The sequence below is a fragment of the Argiope bruennichi genome, chromosome 11 (assembly GCF_947563725.1).
Source record: "Argiope bruennichi chromosome 11, qqArgBrue1.1, whole genome shotgun sequence".
In the NCBI taxonomy this organism is placed as follows: domain Eukaryota; kingdom Metazoa; phylum Arthropoda; class Arachnida; order Araneae; family Araneidae; genus Argiope; species Argiope bruennichi.
The window spans coordinates 30916327-30935090 of record NC_079161.1 but is presented as its reverse complement, the minus strand read 5'-3'; the positions used below and the strand labels follow the sequence as shown (position 1 = coordinate 30935090).

At 31.2% G+C, this 18764-nt stretch overlaps 1 non-coding gene across 1 annotated transcript; it reads left to right on the top strand.

Annotated features, from left to right (window-relative positions):
• Positions 1 to 18457: 18457 nt before the first annotated feature.
• On the top strand, positions 18458 to 18668 carry LOC129957836 (small nucleolar RNA U3). Its single transcript, XR_008782938.1, has one exon. It is a non-coding gene; the product is annotated as a small nucleolar RNA U3 (small nucleolar RNA).
• The last annotated feature ends 96 nt before the right edge of the window (positions 18669 to 18764 follow it).

Sequence of the window (18764 nt, the reverse complement as noted above, 5' to 3'; positions counted from 1 at the left end):
GAACAGTTTCATGGCCAATAAATAAATTAAATTAATAAATAACGTCAAAAAATGGCATGCCAAGGTGCTAAAGTTTAAATGATAACTTGCTTAAAAGGGAATGGATATTCCTAGACACCTTCCTAGGTACCAGGAGTGGATTATGCCTTTTAGAATTCCTTCAGCAACTCAAATCCCGGGACTTGTTTTCTACCCTAAATTTTTAAAATCAAACATTTTTTATCGATTTTTATTAAGTCTTTATATGAATAATTTGAAGTAGAAAATTTGCGCAAATGAAAAAACAAAACGCTTAATTACAAATCACTTTCGAAAAAGTTTGGTTTCCGTTTGCATCGAAATGGCCTTCTCATTGCTAAACAAATATAACTAAACAAAATTTAAATCATCTTAATTTGCAAGGCATGCTATGAAGGAGAACGCAAAAATATGCTCTAAATAATTTCTAGTTGTGTCAATGTGAGTGACTAAGAATCAGAACTGGATTAAGTCTTACAGAGGGGCCCTTAGGCTATGAATATTCTGGAATCCCCTTCTCCTCCCTAAATGTCAAGACACAATATTTTTGAACAATTATAATTAAACTAAAACTAACTCTTATTTTGTAATACATGTTACGAAGGAGAACGCAATAAATATGCTCTAAAGCAATGATTTCTGACTGTCAATGTGAGTGACTATACTTTAGGACCGGATTAAGTCTTATAGGGGCCTATAGGCTATGAATGTTTTGGGATCCTCTTTTCCTCCTTAAATGTCAACAGACAATATTTTCGAACAAATATAATTAACTAAAACTAACTCTTATTTTGTAATGCATATTACGAAAGAGAACGCAATAAATATGCTCTAAAGGAATGATTTCTGGCTGTGCAAATGTGAGTGACTATACTTTAGGACCGGATTAAGTCTTATAGGGGCCTCTAGGCTATGAATGTTTTGGAATCCTCTTTTCCTCCTTAAATGTCAAGAGACAATATTTTTGAACAAATATAATTAAACTAAAACTAACTCTTATTTTGTAATGCATATTACGAAAGAGAACGCAATAAATATGCTTTTAAGGAATGATTTCTGGCTGTGCAAATGTGAGTGACTATACTTTAGGACCGGATTAAGTCTTATATGGGCCTATAGGCTATGAATGTTTTGGGATCCTCTTTTCCTCCTTAAATGTCAAGAGACAATATTTTTGAACAAATATAATTAAACTAAAACTAACTCTTATTTTGTAATGCATATTACGAAAGAGAACGCAATAAATATGCTCTAAAGGAATGATTTCTGGCTGTGCAAATGTGAGTGACTATACTTTAGGACCGGATTAAGTCTTCAAAAGAAGTGTGGGGAGGTTTTTTTTTATTTTTTTATTCTTGATATATAAACTTCTTGTGTACCAGCAAGTATGGCTTGCCCGTACAAGGCTTGCAAACGTAAAACAGTACACAACTGATAGTGGAAGACATTTCAAACTTAAAGGACGCAGACACAAATGCAAAGAAAAATGGTGTGGGGGGAAGAAAATACACAAATACAAACAAAAATGAAACAAAATTTCTCACATATTAAAGGAAACACAGAATAAATTATATAATACAATTGGTGATGCATGATGAAATAAAAATAAAATATTCAAAATACAAAAACAAAAAGCATTAAAGTGTATATCCAAATATATGTAGGCAATCACACAGAAATAAAGTCTAAATAATACGGGGAAAACAGGCTATGAAAATTCCGAGATCTTTCTTCTTCTTAAATTTCAACATCAATTATTTCTCATTTAACCTCTGTTTAAGCTATATTTAAAGTAACAAATGTTATACCAATCTGAAATTACAAACCTTTTAGAAATGATTCACCTTCACGAGAGCTGATTTAAAAGTCTCGATTTATTGAAACAATTTAATTTAAATTTGAAAGTAATTTTTAAAAAAATGTGAGCTAAATATTCTAACACAAATTTTATCATAGCGAATTTGAAAGCACGAAAAAAAAAATCCTGAGAAGAACGTTCAGTAACTTAAAAAGTACCCATTTTTTCATTTGAAGTTTTCAATGAACGATCATTAAATTAAAGAAAGAAAAAATTAAATTAAAGCAATTAAAAGTAAATTAAAGAAAAGCACATAATTAAATTACGCTGGAAATGCCGTAAATTTTTATGACCTCTCCTCTCTCCTTATGAACAAGGGGATCATTAGACAGCTGTCTATTTTGCTTATTTGATAATCTGTTAATGTAACGATAATCTGGTAAGGATCATAAGTTGAAGCTTTTTGGATCACTAGATGGGTCTGTATAGGAGAGATAGTGCAACAGTACAAAGTACCAAAATTTAAAAAGGATACAAAGGTGTTATTTTCAAATATAGTGAAGCATTTTTACTTATAAAATACTAAAATCATCAAAAGAAGAGAAAGTATAACAATCTTCAACGAATTCGAAATCAAATTTTGATTAATCTTTTCAAATTTGCCAGAGTGCAAAACATCACGTCTATGGAATTACGTCTATCTAATAATTCAAAATCGTTTTCAACTAAACAAATGTAATTTAGTATGTAGTTTTGTGTAGCACAGATTTTTTTTTTTTTTTTTTTTGAAATTTTAATAAAATCTATTCAGAGAGAGTGCATCTTTCTGTTTGTTTGAGTGTAAGAGAGTAAAATAAAATATATATGAGATAATGATAAAATGTGACAGATATTTTTTTTTGTTTGTATTTTAAGTGTCGATCCATATTTCGTTTTAACCCCTTACCTGCCTAGGATAACTTGCGAGATTTGGTCCCCAGTGCCACGTATATACGTATATAGTTGAGAGACGTATATATACGCCAGAGGCAGTTAAAACATTGACTTAGGGAGACGTATATATTCGTTTTAACCCCTTGCCCGCGGCAGGCAAGGAAAAAAATTGATTTGTGATCTTGTTTCTAAAAATAGCAATTCTATGTCAAATTTTCGTTTCAATCGGTAGAAAAAAAAAGCTATTCAAATACACACTTTGCTTACTTTATTATATACAGAAGCAAAAACTGCTCATGTGCAGGAGTCTGAAGATAGAAATATGAGTATTCTAGTTGTTCGCGGTATTACCCATTTTCACAATTTTATGTGAAGCGGGGGATAACAATTCATTAGGAAACATGAAAAAAAAACTCCAATTGGTTCACACGGTGTTTGAATTATCAACCAAATTGACATAAAGTTGAATCTTGGTTCTAAATAAGAAACACTACTCAATTTAAAAGTATTATATAATTGTAAAAGTCTGCATTATATTAAAATTTCAAAATCATAATAGCATATTATTATACTTATAATTTCAGACAGCGTCAAAATGATTTAAAATATTTTGAATCTTTAAAACTTTTTATTGAAAGGAATTAGACAATACACAATGGTAATTACAGAATTATCATTGCAACAGTCTACTTCGTAAACATATATAATTTTTTTCTCCAATTTTTGTCGCAGAATACGTAAAAATATAATAATCATCATTAAATATATCAAGATATTTTAGATCATTTTATTCCAATAGACAGAAATCAGAGATCATTTTATTCCAATAGACAGAAATCAGAAATCATTTTATTCTAATAGACAGAAATCAAAGAGATCATTTTTATTCCAGTAGGGCTTAATTAATTAATTTATTTTCTTTTTTAAAAAGAGCGAATTCACTCCATTTGTAAATTTTAATATGTATTCTTTCCATAAAAATTGAAACCTGCTTTAAATTTTCGATAAATTAATGGATAATTTGTTTCTTTGTCTGTCTGTACAGACATATTTGAACAGGAACCCAAAAGTACATCGAGGAAAATTAATAACAATTCGCCGTGCATTATTGATGCTAATACTGTGAAACTGTATCAAATTTTGGTCAAAATCAATCTTTAGTAAAAAGTCCGAATGTATATTCAAATAGCTTAACGAATTGACTGCGCTTTGATTCATCTGTAATTCACATATGATATCTAATTAGTTCATGGGGCCGCGGTGGACTGGTGGTAAGGTCTCGGTTTCGGAGGCTTCAGGTTCGAGACCTGATTTCACCGAAAAACCGTCGTGTAAGCGTATCTGGTGTACACTAAATGTCCTCCCGCTGGTGTGATGTGGTGGGGAGAGGGGGGTACCAGTTCAGGTGTCGTCCGCGTCATTGACCGCGGTTCAAAATTACGAGGTCCGTCCCAAAATACATCTAGTGTTGCTTTAAAAAACGGGACATTAATGTAACTAATCTAAACTAATTGGTTCATAGTTACAATCGAAGTAAATACCCCTTCTCTACAATAATTACGATATATCAAAGAAGGGATAATCTAATTAAATAGAAAATACGAATTACAATCGTGAACCGTAGTGACGAAAGTTTTAACTTTATTACGAAGCTAAACAAAAAATCTTCTATACTAATTAAGTACAGAGTTAGCAAGAAATAAGTTACTCACTTCAAGAGGCTGAGCCCTCGTTCTATTGGTCCAAATAAGATAAAATTTGAACTACAGATTAATCATATAATGCGGTTTACATTTATTAATTAAAAAGCATTGGTGAAAAAATTCACCAGCAGATAGCGCTGTAACACAAATGGCATTTATTTGCATATATTGAAAATGGGAAACATAATTTGCGTTACAGCGCATGTCCATTACCATTTTTCTTTGGATGAAAAGAAGGCGGATTCTGAACGAACATTAGTTTCTTCTGTTCGTCATGCCTATGTTGCAAGAAAAAACGCTACTGGTGAAAACGCTACTGGTCTCCAGGTCCCCTACGCAAGATGATGCAGAAATTTGAAAAAAACTGGGCAACTTGGCATTCTTCTAAATAGAGGACGAAAAAAAAATCTCGTCTTCCAGCGTCGAAAATGTTGCGCCTGCACTCGTTGAAACCAGCAGTCAGTTGCCGCATAATAGTGTGAGTTTGCCAATTGTTTCCCGTGTTCTGGATATGCCGTATTCTACTGTACGAAAAATCGTACGGCAGAATTTGCATTTTTATCCATACAAAATCAAGTCTGTGCACGGCTGCAGGACGGGGATTTAGAGGCCCGTTAAACTTTTGCTGTTCAGTTCCTTGCTCGAATGGTGGTTGACACAGCTTGGTCATGGAACATTCTGTGGAGTGGTGAGGCCCATTTTTGCCTCAATGGGCAAGTTAACACTCACAGCTGTCGAATTTGGGCAGAGGAAAACCCTTACATCCTGAAAAAGTGACAGTATGGTGTGGTTTTACAGCTACCTTTATCATTGGACCGTATCTCTTTCAAGAGATAACTTTAAAGGGAATTCAAACCTGTTCCGTCACAGGAAAACAGTACCATGATATGCTGAGAAATTTTGTAATCCCAACTCTTCTACAGCTTGGATGCCTTCAAGACATCATTTTCATTCAAGATGGTGCATCACCTCATATTGATCGTCGTGTAAAGAGATTGTTAATACAGCATTTCACAGAAGCACGAGTTATCAGCCGTCATTTCTCAATAGCATGGCCTCCTCGCTAGCTGGACATCACCTCTTGCGATTTTTAGTTGTGGGGTTATTTGAAGGACAATAACTACAGTCAAAGGCCATTATCTCTACCAGATCTGATAGACAACATTCGGCGCCATATTCTTAATATGCCGGCAGACACACCGTGGTCATCTATAGAAAATATGGTTCTCCGATTAGAGCATATTGTTGAAAATAAAGGAAGACATATTGAGCCATTTTAATTTTACTTTATTCAACAATTTTAAACCATGTTAAATGGTTTTATGTGCATTACAACGCCACCTAACGGTGAATTTTTTGTGCTATTTTTTATTTAATAAATGTAAAGCACATCGTCTCAATAATCTGTAGTTGAAATTGTCCCATTTGGATCAATAGAGCGCATTTTAGAGCCCTCTGAAATGGGGTTATTTCTTGCTAACCCTGTACACTAGAAAGTCGGAGAGAAAAAATTTCCGCTGGTCTTTCTCATCATAGTGAATACATAACAAATATATCATGTTGAATAAGAATAGGCATTTATTATTTTATTTTCTGAATACAATTTTTTTTTTTTTTTTTTTTTTTTTTGTTGTTGTTTGTTTTCTGCTCTAATGGCGGAAACTGAAGAATTATGACACTGAAACGTCAAGAATCTGGCAACAGAATCTTATTCGGCTATCAAAAAAGAATAAATTTCGTAAGAACAGTTTATAAAGAACTATTTTTTAAATACAAAATAGTAGAATTTTTAAGGATTTTTTTACTGTTTAATTTGTAATTGTTATTCACTAGCAACCAAATGTTTTACCAAGAATATTAGTTGTATTTAATCTCATGTTTTGATTCTTATACAAATGTTTGTACAAAGACCATGTTTTTGATTCTTATACAAAGTATTTTTACGCATTAAATTGGGACAGAAGTTAATGATGTGTTATCTTTAGACCTTTCATCTGCTCTGTTAATTGTGTACAAAAACCGTTCTAACTGATGCTGTTGACATAAAAAAAAAGAGAACGGTTATATCATGTCAATTTCAGTTCCATATCATAATAGTTCATTTAAAAGCGTAAGTACTCATCTATTTTCTAACTTTGGAAGTTTTGAAACTTCCCTTTTTTATTCTTCATGTTACAAAATATTTCTTAACTTTCAACAACGGAAGGCAATCATGCGATTCAATAGCATTTGGAAAAAGAATGAACGTGGTTTGAATTTCATTATAACAATTAAAACTATTATTGAAAATAATGCAAAGAATACATCTTCTAAAAATTGCCAAAATACTGGAAAACATTTCGGCACAATTAAATCGATATATTTATAATAACAGTTTTTAAAAATTTTAAATAATTACTATTAGCAACTTCTAACCAGTTTTGTGGAAGATTATTTTTGACAGCTATCGTGGAAAAACAATGTCTGCTTTAAATTTTCGCAAAAACATTGAATTTTTTTTTTAATTCAATGTTCTTAATATTTGAATTTTAATTTTTCCTTTACTCCCTGGGAAGTGACATTATTTTTTATCATATAAGTTATCGGATCAAAAAAGTGAAAGACTAATGAAAACTCGAATAGGAAAGCATATTTTAAAAGCAAAATCCATGTTTGTCTCTCTGAATTTTCTAAACGATACAGAATTTTATCTGCCGACATGGTCATCAATAATAGAAATGAACGTATGTGTATCTTGACGCTCTGAAGACCAGATTATTTCATCTAGAGCTTCCAACTTGGCATATATATACGGAAGAGAGAATGTACACCTCGAAGGAATTGAGTTAAAATTTTAATTGGATTTTTAATATTTTCATTTTTTATTAAGGGAAAATTTACTTTTTGTTTCCAAATGTTCATTAAACTCTATTTATACTTTGTGAACAAAATTGGAAGTACTTTTATGATAAATAGTCATAATTCATAGAGAAATTTAGTACCAGCATATAATTTGAATCACAGGAATAATAACTTTTTTAATATGTATTAGGAAAAACCACAAAATAAGCCCCGCCATGCCGAAGCTGCAGGAGTAGGATAAAGATTAGACAGCATAATCGAGTCCTAAGGTGAACGAAGAATTGCTCCCATTATAATGCAACACATATGCTCACCGCCGGCCCCCTGGCGTAGGGGTAACGCATCTTCCCCGTGATCTGGGCGTCCCGGGTTCGAATCCCGGTTCGGGCGTGGTAGTTCATCTGTGTTCTATCTGTGAGGTGTATGAATGTGCCCACCTGTAAAAAGCCCAACTGTGCCCACCATCTTCATATGAGCTAGAAATCAGATTTCTGTCCTCGAGTGCTCAGAGGTCTTTACCCTCAGAAGCTACTGCGCCCCCTTTCCTTGGTAACGCGGGCACGGTATCATCATCATCACATATGCTAACCACGCACGAAGAGCTAAGACCTGACATCGGTATGGAGGCAACTCAACCCCACACCACTGCTATTCTCTTGATATCTGAGATGCCTCTCAGTGAAATTGTATCAGGAAAATATTATTAAAGCTTATACTAAGCATATTATATCATATTATCTTATAAAGGATGTACCGAAATTAACGCAAGATTTGTATTTGCCACCATTCGTTCAGTAAAGTTTTGGTGACACTATTAAAAAATCCATTTGATAACTGATAGCTTAGGATTAGCAAAAATGGAACGATATACTATAGAAAAACATGTTTTTCATTGTTGAAACAATATTTCAATAATTACGAGTCTAACGACCACAGTTGATTTTCAATTTGAGAATTGCCCCCCCCCTAGACCGCTTGATTTATCACCACTGGATTTCTTTTTCTGGGGTTATTTGAAGTCAAAGGTCTGTGCCAACAAGCTCACAAGCACGCGTGCATTGAAGGTGGAAATTCAACGTTGCATCAACGAAATTCAGCCATATTTATGCAAAATAGTCATGGAAGATTTCGACAAAAGAGTGCGTATGTGCCAGCAAAGCTGTGGAGGCCATTTCCCTCTGTGTTATTCCACATATAACCCTATCCTGAGTATTTTACGATTGAATAAAAATATAACAATTTAAAGAAAAAAAAACTGTGTTTTTTTATTTAATTCAAATCTTGCGTTAACACGTTGTTCTATCGTGCAGCTCTCCATTTTTACTAACTCTAAACTATCAAAAGGTTTTTTTTAATAGGGTTTCCAACACTTTACTGCACAAATGGCGGCAAATTCAAATTTTGCGTTAATTTTGGGACACACTTTATTAAATTCTTTAATACTCGTAAACAAAATTGATTAGGAGTATGCGATTCGGGGCATTTCATTAAAAATCGACACCGTTTGTTGCATTCCATTAAAATTCAGACGATAGCAGACATTTTATTTAAATTTGGAACAATTTGGAGAATATTTTCTTTAAAAGAGGGACAATACAGAGCATTTCATAATAATTGGAAACAAATACGTAATACTTTTCCCATAACCCGAGATTGGCAATCAAAATCCAAGTCATCTGAGACACTTATTAAAAATCATTTTCAATAATTTAACAGCGCATCTTGTATGTTGTTATAATGTAACCCATTTTTATCCGGAAGTTTCCAAAAAACTGTGGACAAAAATGGAGGCCACACTTTGGCTCTTCTTTTCCGTCCATATTCTAAGTCTTGAGATGCAAATGAGCAACTTTTTCCTGCGGCACACCACATAAAATGACCTGGATATTGGTGAGCCGTCGTTAATTAATACCTATCACAGAGGCGATTTACATTGAATAATTCTTAATTGCTCTGTAAGAATGGATCTATGTCAACGTGGGCTGGATTCTGCAAGGCAGCGATATCCTGAACGATCTTATCGTTATTTTGGGAAGACCATAGATATAGAGTTCAAAGAAATCTGGCAGATTTTCGTAGATTCCATATAATGATGCTTTGATGTTATCGTAGAATATTTTGTGGCATCCAATGGAAAGATATTGAAAAGTTGGGAATTGTGGAAGTACGTCATTTTGGCGGGTGGTGCTGCAATGAATTGGTTCAACTTGAAGTTTCAAAAAGGCAACAATTAACTTTCTACCTTCGGCCCCTGAGCGGGGGGGGGGGGGGGGCTCAGGCAGATTGTTTAAAAATATTATTAAAATGTTTTCTTTAATTATAAGGAATTTTTCAAGATTCATTTAAAAAAATTTACAATTAAATTCAAATTTTTATTCAATTTTTTACAATTAAATTAATTTATTATTTTATAAAACAAAAAAAAATTATGCATACTCTGTCTCTAGACAACAGTGAGATTTTAAACATTTTTTTATCTCAAATTCTTTTATTTTTTAAAAAAAAATTTGGCACATTTTGATTTGGTTTTAACTTAATACTAAAATATATTTAACTCGATTAAAAAATTAATGAAGTTACAAACTACTTTCACACTAAAATTTCAGTTAATTAAAAGTTAAGCAAGCTTTTGCAATTTTCCGCGATATCTTCTGTAAACAGGATCTCTCAAAATTTATTTGTACATCTTATTTTTGGAGACATTTTATTTATCATCATTACAAATATTAAAAATATTACATTAAAAAATATTATTTGTCTAATTGTCAAATAAATAAACTCGTGAACAAATATAGATTTTATGAATTATAAAATAGTAAAATAATGCTAATGTTTTTGTATAAATGAATAGTTTCCTATCTGTTCATTATATTTATAATCATTGCAATATTTATAAGTATAAAGGTTCTGCTTGAATATAGTTGTGTACAGGCTCAAATGTCATGCAGACATGAATATAAAACCAGCGGAAGTGGTCTCCCTAATACTTTCTCGCATAATCTCTAATAACGATATTACTCCAGGAAATCCCTTGGATGGAATTGGAGTACAATAGTTACGACATATTAATTTTTCGCGAGTTTTTTGGGCGACTAAACCTTGGATTGAGGTTAATAGCCCCATAAAATCGAATTTATACATTAGACGCATTTTTTACGACCTATAGAAACAAAAATTTGCCAAAAAACTGCACTTGTAGTCACAAAATCTCATATCAGATTTAATATATTTAACCCTTTAAAGGGCCATTTTTTTCTAGTCATATTTTGTTAAAATATTTTTAAGCTTGAAATTAGAATAAGAAAAGGGATTTATTTAGCTTATTAGATAAATTTAATTTGATTAATTAATTAATTTGGTTAATTAATAATTAAGTAACAAATCATTTGGTGGGAAGCATACTTCCCACGGCCCTAGAAAGGGTTCAGTCATTATGCTTTTGAGTTATTGCGTTTACATGTTTCTGAAAGTACAGACCGACAGACGGTCAATCTCTCATTGATAGATTTGATAGATATTTACACAACAGATGTTAAATATGCATCGCAAATTTTATCTATATAATTCTTTTCGTTTTGTATTTATTATATTAAATTATATTGGAACAGCGAACAGACAGACTTCATATAAATGGATTTTTGCCAAGATTTAATAGAAATCAATAAATATGCTGTTAAAACCATTTGCCAAATTTCATCCGTCTAGCTCAAAGCGGTTTTGAGTTATTTTTGTCACAAACATACAGACGGACATTTTCTGTGCTTTTTGCTTTCGAACTCTTCGGAGTCTAAAACGTGAGGATTCATCAAAATATCGAGTTCGAATTTGTTAAGGATTACAATATTTTCTCTATAGTATGTATACAAGAAAGCGAAAAATTAAAACATAGGCATCTTCATAAATAAACTAAAAGAAAAAATTAACCCAAAATAAATTCTTTAACATGATGAGTAAATTAAAAATATAGTGAAATGGGTGATTAAATTGTCCAAGTATTTAAAAGAGGGGCTTCATAATGTAAATTATTTCTAGGACCTCAAAATATCTAAATCCACCACTGGAAACCAGCTACAATTTTTATGGATTTGACTTAGTTCGACTTATGGTAATCAAAATGCTTGTTGAAACGACTCGAGAATTATTTTAGAACGATGATCGTCATTTGAACTCTAGCGAAACGAAGAAAACTAGTGCTAAATCAGACCCTCGCTTTCCACACTTTAAAAATGCCATAAAAATGTCTCAATTTTTATTGCATGATGGCTGTAAGTTAGAATCCATGTCAATACTATATGGATTCTGTAGCGTAGCGATATCCTGAATGATTTTATAGTTATTTTAGTAAGATTGCAAATACCGATTTAAAAAAAAAAAAATCTGATAGATTTTCGCAGATTCCATATTATGATGGTTTCATGTAGTATTTTTGATGGGAGTCAATAATTATTTTACAAAGTAAGGAATTATTGGAAAAGTTTGGTGATTTTTACGAATCTCCACTTTTCATACATACCTCAATTCGGAAAACACATTTTTTTTACTTTCTCGCACGCGAAGTACAAAGAAAGTATTGCAATCGTCAAAAACTACGAACTCGAGACTTTGACGAATCTTCTCCTTTTAGATCTCCCAGAGTGCAAAAAACACATTTCGGGAAGCTATTGTACGCTAATGTGACGCAAGTCGTTCTGTGGGATGACACCTTTATTAGAGAGTATGCGAGAAAATTTTAAGGAGACCATTCCCAATGGTTTGACATTATGACCTTTGATGCATGGACTTATTACTAAATCGATAGATTCTTTCAAATTCTTAGACAAATCCATTCAAAGGAAGTCTCTCTGGCTGTTTGATTATAATGAAACTCGATAATTACAAAACGTAAAGAACTATACAGATAAAATTTGGTACATAGCTTTAGGATCTAAAATATAAATTCTTATCAATTTTGGAATCAAATTTGCCAAACTATTAATCTTCTGTCATGTAACTCAATAATTTATAAGTGCAGTGACTTAAATTAATGAAAGTCTATATGTTATCTAATGTTTACACCTATACTTCAAGTGCCCAATTTTGGTGTCAATCAGTTTTCGAAAAAAGCGCCGAAAATACATCTTCTCATTATAGATTCAATAAAAAGGCTGTATTCAAGTCAAATATTATTTTTCGTAACTACGGTACACGAATGCTATGCAAAGTATTTGCGGTCTTACCTAAAATTCCTAATTTCATGCGAGAGTAGAAAGATAAAATAAATTATTGAAGCTTATAGAAGAAAGTTTTGGGAAGATATGATATCAATAATATATATTCGCAGGAAGTATGTCTGTCCGGCTGTCCAAATGCAAATAATCATGATAGAAACTAAATTTAAAAAAAAACACTAATGGATGAAATTTGATACAGATTTTTCATCCACAAACTATTTTACCCACAGACTGGAGGATTCTATCAAATTTTGAATGTAATTTCTCAAAGGATTGACTGTGTATCGGTTTGTATATTCATAACTATGTAAACACAATAACAAAAAGAGAAATAAAATTTGGTATGTGATCTTGTTACTAAAATTGCAGTTACATGTTAAAATTTAGTTTCAATCGAACGTAATAAGGATGTCCAAAATGCTATATTATATCTTCTCTACTATATTATGAAGCACAAAACTCTCATATACTGTTATCTTAAAAATATGAGCACTCTTAGACCTCTCTGCCATGATCGAGGAAGATATCCAAGAAGGAAGGAAATAAAATTTTTATTAGAGAATATGCGAGAATGTTTCGGAGGGGGGGGGGTGCGCTTCCGTTGGTTTTATTGGTTTTTCTGTTTCGTATCTTAATCTGAATTTGATAATATCATTCACTGTCAAATTCTCAGAAAAAGAATTATTAATGGGATTGCTTACGGTGTGAAATTGCTTTTATTTCAGTTTAAATTTTGAGAAATTATTCATCATATAAAAAAAACAAACCAATATTAGAAGAATGATATATTTTAATTACCGCTGTTGTTCTATAACACCATTGCTTCTTTCGTTTTTTAGTATTTTCTCCCTGTGCAAATTCTTAAAAAGATAAAATTAGGGTTGCCAGAATTTCTGAGACTACATTTGCGCCGGGATATCTGGTTTACCACAAATTCGTGTCTTTCGTCAGTTAATTTCCTTTTAATGCGATAACGTTTATAAACTAGTATATTATTATTAAATTGCTTGATGCAAAAATAGTTCAAAAGATAATTGGACCTAGAACTGCCCAATTTGGTAAGAAGTTACCTTTTGGTTGCAGGGTGTTTACTATTAAAAAATTTCCAAAATTTTAATTGGTTTCTAATAAATTAAAAATTAATCAAAATCTCAACATTTTTTCCCCTAAATTATTTCTGAGTATATGAAGAATCAAAATCCATTTTCACACTTCTTTGGAATCCAAGAAATCATCTTTTCATTGATACTAATTTCATTTCTGTATGAGTTTTTACTATGATTTTAATAAATTTTTCAAAATCACTTTTAAACATTATTTTTAATCAATGCTTTGAGAGATTGATTTAGTCATTATGATCATTAGGCTTAGTGGGACTCAAGCAAGCCGATTAGAAAATAGTGTTAGCCTAATAACCAAATAAATAAGTTAGTAAAAAATATCAATTCTGCGTATTATAAAATGTTAAGATAATATTAAGATTTTGTTAAGTATATTGATCAGGTCCTTATATGGTTTATAAAGTTCACTCAATTATAATGTAGGCTAAAACATATATATTTGGTGATTTCTTGTTATGTAGATTTAGTAATATTCAATAAAATCTAATTTATGCAGAACTGAATGTTAAAAAAAAAAGAAAATGTTTGAGCGGACAGAAGAATGCAGACAGTTGGAATGACGATGAATTTTAATTATATATCAACATAATTTTTTTGAGATTTTTTGATTTTGTAATCTTGAGCATTAGTCAGATGATGAGGACAACTCTTGAGCAGCACTGGCATCTGCACTACATTAGCAGGAAGAGTTAATTGTTCGTCAATGTTAGATTTTAATTCCGCCAGAGCGGCATACACTACGAATGCGTATTGGAATCGGATTAGAAACTGGAGTCCTCCAGCTTAAATGCCTGATCTTGCCACTGAGACAACGGAACTGAAGTTGGGGGGGGGGAGCATTTAAATTATTACTAATATTTGCTTTTTTTTCCCCAATGTTTTAAGCATTGAATTAACTTAAAATAATAATAACAACACTGGATCAAAATCTCTTTAAGATATCAATTAGCGATGATTTAATTAGAATTCAAAATCAGTCGGCTCTACATTACAAAAAAAAAAAAACTTTTTTCAGAAGCACGTTTAATATTTGAGTGTTTCTTTTTTCAAAATTCGTAAAATGAAAGATAAAGAACTCAGCAGAGACTATGACCAAAAACATGATCTTAAAATTAAAAAAAATATACTGTAACTATACCAAATAAAAAAATGTTTTATTAGTTTTTATTAGCTATTACATATTCAATAAAGAGAATAATAATTTATTGTCCCGCAATAAATATTCGAGGAATAAAAATTTAAATGTATGGCCATTTTGAAAGGGTTTTGATGTAGTGAAAAATTTTATCGTCTAATTTCAAAGAATGCGTAATTAATTAAACATTAATTTCTTAATTTAATTTAATAAACTCTGAAATTTTAAAATATTTTAAATATCGTTTGATATCATAAACATGAATTTATTCTAAAATGAGTATGAAATATAAATTAAAAATTAATAAATATGATAATAAATAATGTAAATATTATATATAATAAATAAATATACAAAAATAATGTAACAATAAATAACATAAAATAAAAATTAAATCACATTTTCATATTGTACTGCTCAATTGCATGTCATTCTTGTTCTTTTGTCTTTTTTGAAAGAAGTTCTATTGTATAAATTAAAATTGTTTGCGTGAATCTTCGAACGTGTTGCTAATTTTCTACGTTGCAATAAATTATAAATCACCAGGGTAAAAATCTACAACAAAGCCAGATGCATCTCGCTTTTTTTCTCCTCCACAGTACTTTTATTTTTGCTATTAATTTTATGTGTAAAAAAGGGCGATTTTTCTTTTTTCGCTGCAATTTTGATATTGGTTTTCCAACAAGGGGAAAAAAAGAAAACCCCGCTAATAAATGAAATTGAAGATTTACCTTTCTTTTTTCAGCAGTAGATGGCGCTACTATACACAGGAAGCAAATTACATTATATCACAAATTTTTTTAGATTTAATTTGGTAGCGAAATAATAGTTTTATCTTCTACAGCTAGCGAAGCCGTAGAATATTTTCTAAAGCTAAAAAATTATACTGCAAAATATTTTTAAATATAAAAAGCAAGAAATCAGTTTCATATTTACTTCGTTACATTGAGCAAATAAGTTTAGAATAAACCAAACACATAAATTTCAGACAAATCTCAGCTAAATCTCATAATTTTAGTGTGCTTGCCATTTTAACAGGTGTGCATTTTTATTTGACTGATGACATATTGTTCACCTCTTCTAAGTCAAGTTTTGCTGGTTTTTTTTGGTTTTTTTTTAAAGTTTTGTTTTAGATTGTCTTGTAAAGAGGTTCGTAGTCTGCTTAACATATGGCATCAATTGTAGACATTTCAAATTAACAGTTATTCTTTACTATTCACCGAATGAATAACTGTTTGAAGAGCGGAGGAACAGCCTTTCCCCCATCTTTTAAAAGATTCTTTTAAATAAATCCGTTGCTGTTTTCCTTTTACAAAAATTATTTTAACGGATATTTGAACGTTTCTTACAATTAAAAAATACAATGTCATCTAAAATTAATTAGAATCCCTTAAAATAATTTTAAATTCATGTCTTTTCAAACTATGAAATTCTTTTTTATTTCAGTAAAAGAAAATGGCTTTTTAAATAAATATATGCTGCAAAAGAAATATTAAATATTTAATGAATATATTCATCAAAAATAAAAATTCTTAAGTATCTTATAATGCAACAGATATTACTCAAAAATTATATATAAATTCCTAATTTTATAATTCAAATCGCCTCAGTAAAAATTTTGAAACACATCATAATCACCTCCAGGAATCTTAAACCATAGAAGTACTGTAGGCATTATTAATTACATATAAAAACATTAAAATTTATTCTTTTATATCATTATGAAGCAGACCTCTGAAGTTATAAAGTAATAAAAATGTCATTTTTAATTTAAAAAAAGATCTAATGAGACTCACTTAGATTGGTTTGTTGTCTCCAAGCAAGTAGTTCAGAACTTTACAGCTGTGGGTTTACCAACCTTTATGCAAACGTATAATCTCAAACTTGGGAACAGTATAGAAAATAAGACTTGTCTAGTGTGCCATCTATTTTCTTTTCTGAAACTGCACGAGACAATTTGTGTTTATCGAACTTTTGTAAGACATCTACTGATACAAATGTTCAACAGTAAATGGTTGAGTACAGAAAAAATTACATATCAAAGAACATTACATTAAATTACATAGCAATTACAATTTTACATCGCCTTAAAAACGTCGGGATGTCTTTAGCAAATGGAGTAGATAGTGAGATAGATGCAGTCGTTATGATATCACGATCCCGTTTCAGGCTTTTGAGTGCAGAAGGAAAAAGTAAGAAATTGGCCTAATTCCAAAAGGTGATTGTCAACCAAATAATGACAGCGTGCCCATCATTTTTATCGAAGCTGAAACGTTCTCTCCCTAATTGTCAAATCATTCAAGCCGTATTATCGCTCTTCCATTCAGCAATCTAGCATACATAACAGCGTAGCTAGCATTGGTGCTACAACCAAAAACAGTGAAAGACCAATTTCTTTTTAATTAAAATTTCACCAGGTTCCGTCAACAATGACATTTTTTTCGCAAAGATCGTTGTCACAGGATATTATGAAAAGCTGACTTAGTCAACATTTGCATCAAATAATCGATAAGGAAAGTGATGATTGATTTAAAAAATGTAATATCACGTTTTTGAAACAATCTCTAGAATGGTGATGCAATATATTGCAACGAACATTTTCGTTTCTCTTATTTATTCACAATTATTATGATGAAGATTCTAATAACAATCCCTTTTTCATTATTAATGAAATATAAATTTATTCCCACGTATAAACGCAGACTAAAAAAATCCAGAAGGAATATTACTTAAATTGAGTAGGTATCCTTTGACTTAGTCTCACGATAACAATTAAAATCATAGAAGCATTCAAATGATTTTGTACCTTTTGATGTCATGGAGCCAAGTGAAAAAACATAAGCAAAAGCATAACTTTTTTTTTTTTTTTGAAAAAATTTAAGCTACAGACCAGAGAAAACAAGTGAAAGGAAGAGAAAATAAATGTCTTTTCAAGCCTTAAATATACTCATTTAAAAGAAAAAGCTGATTGAACTGGCATTTACACAAATAATAAACAGTATTTATTAATAGGCGTGATATTTATCATCCACCAGTGTCCTTTTTATTTCTGTACTCAAAATTATGTATCAATCAGGAGTACAATGCAACTTTAGTATGTTGATTTCATTTATTACATGCATTAAATCGTAAAATAAATCAATAAAATGTAAGAAGCCATCTCAAAAACCAGGCGCCTTTCTTGGAGCAAACCAATCATCATCAACTGTAAAACGGTGGCGCTGTGCTACGTATGCAAGACAAGGATCCCTCTATCGGTAGAATTATCAGAAGGCAGAGAGAAAAGCGTGCTTATATTTCTCAATAAAAAGCACTGAGAAATAGACGAATGAGATTCATATTCATAATACATTCAAATTAAATGTAATATTAAAGTGACAGTCTTATTGTACAAATGCAAAAGCATTAAGTGATTCTAAAATTTCTTTCGAAACCCTGCTATTATCTTGGCCTCACTCCATATAACAGAAATATGCTAAAGCATAAATATTTTTGTAGCTCCTTCCTTCTCTTTTCCTATTAAAAAAAACTTTTGATTTAGTTTTTAAAAAAAAACAATTCTTTGCTTTGCAACACTTTGTAAAGCAAAAAGAAAAAGAAATAATAATACCATTGTAAATCCATTTACACCAAATTAGCTACCACTTTAAAAATAGGAGATGGTTGCTATAAGAATTTTTTCTCTTCTGATTGTAACTAAGATCATACTTCATAGGATCATTTCTATAGTATGATTAGAGGTTCACTCACCGAACCTCGCAGAAAACCCAACCACGATGATGTGAGATGGGGTTTCTTCCTGAGCGTGAAAGTGGCTCTTTGGTGCTCTTCGGAGTGTCGAGCAGCCGTTGATGATCGCACTCTCTGGCCATTGCGGCTGGGAGATGGAAGGAACTCGATCTGAGTGGTTCCCAATATTAACAACAAGATCAGAAGCTTTCAATACGTATTTCATATCGTCGGATTTCAATTTTTTTCTATTAGCTACTTACGAAAATTCTTTTC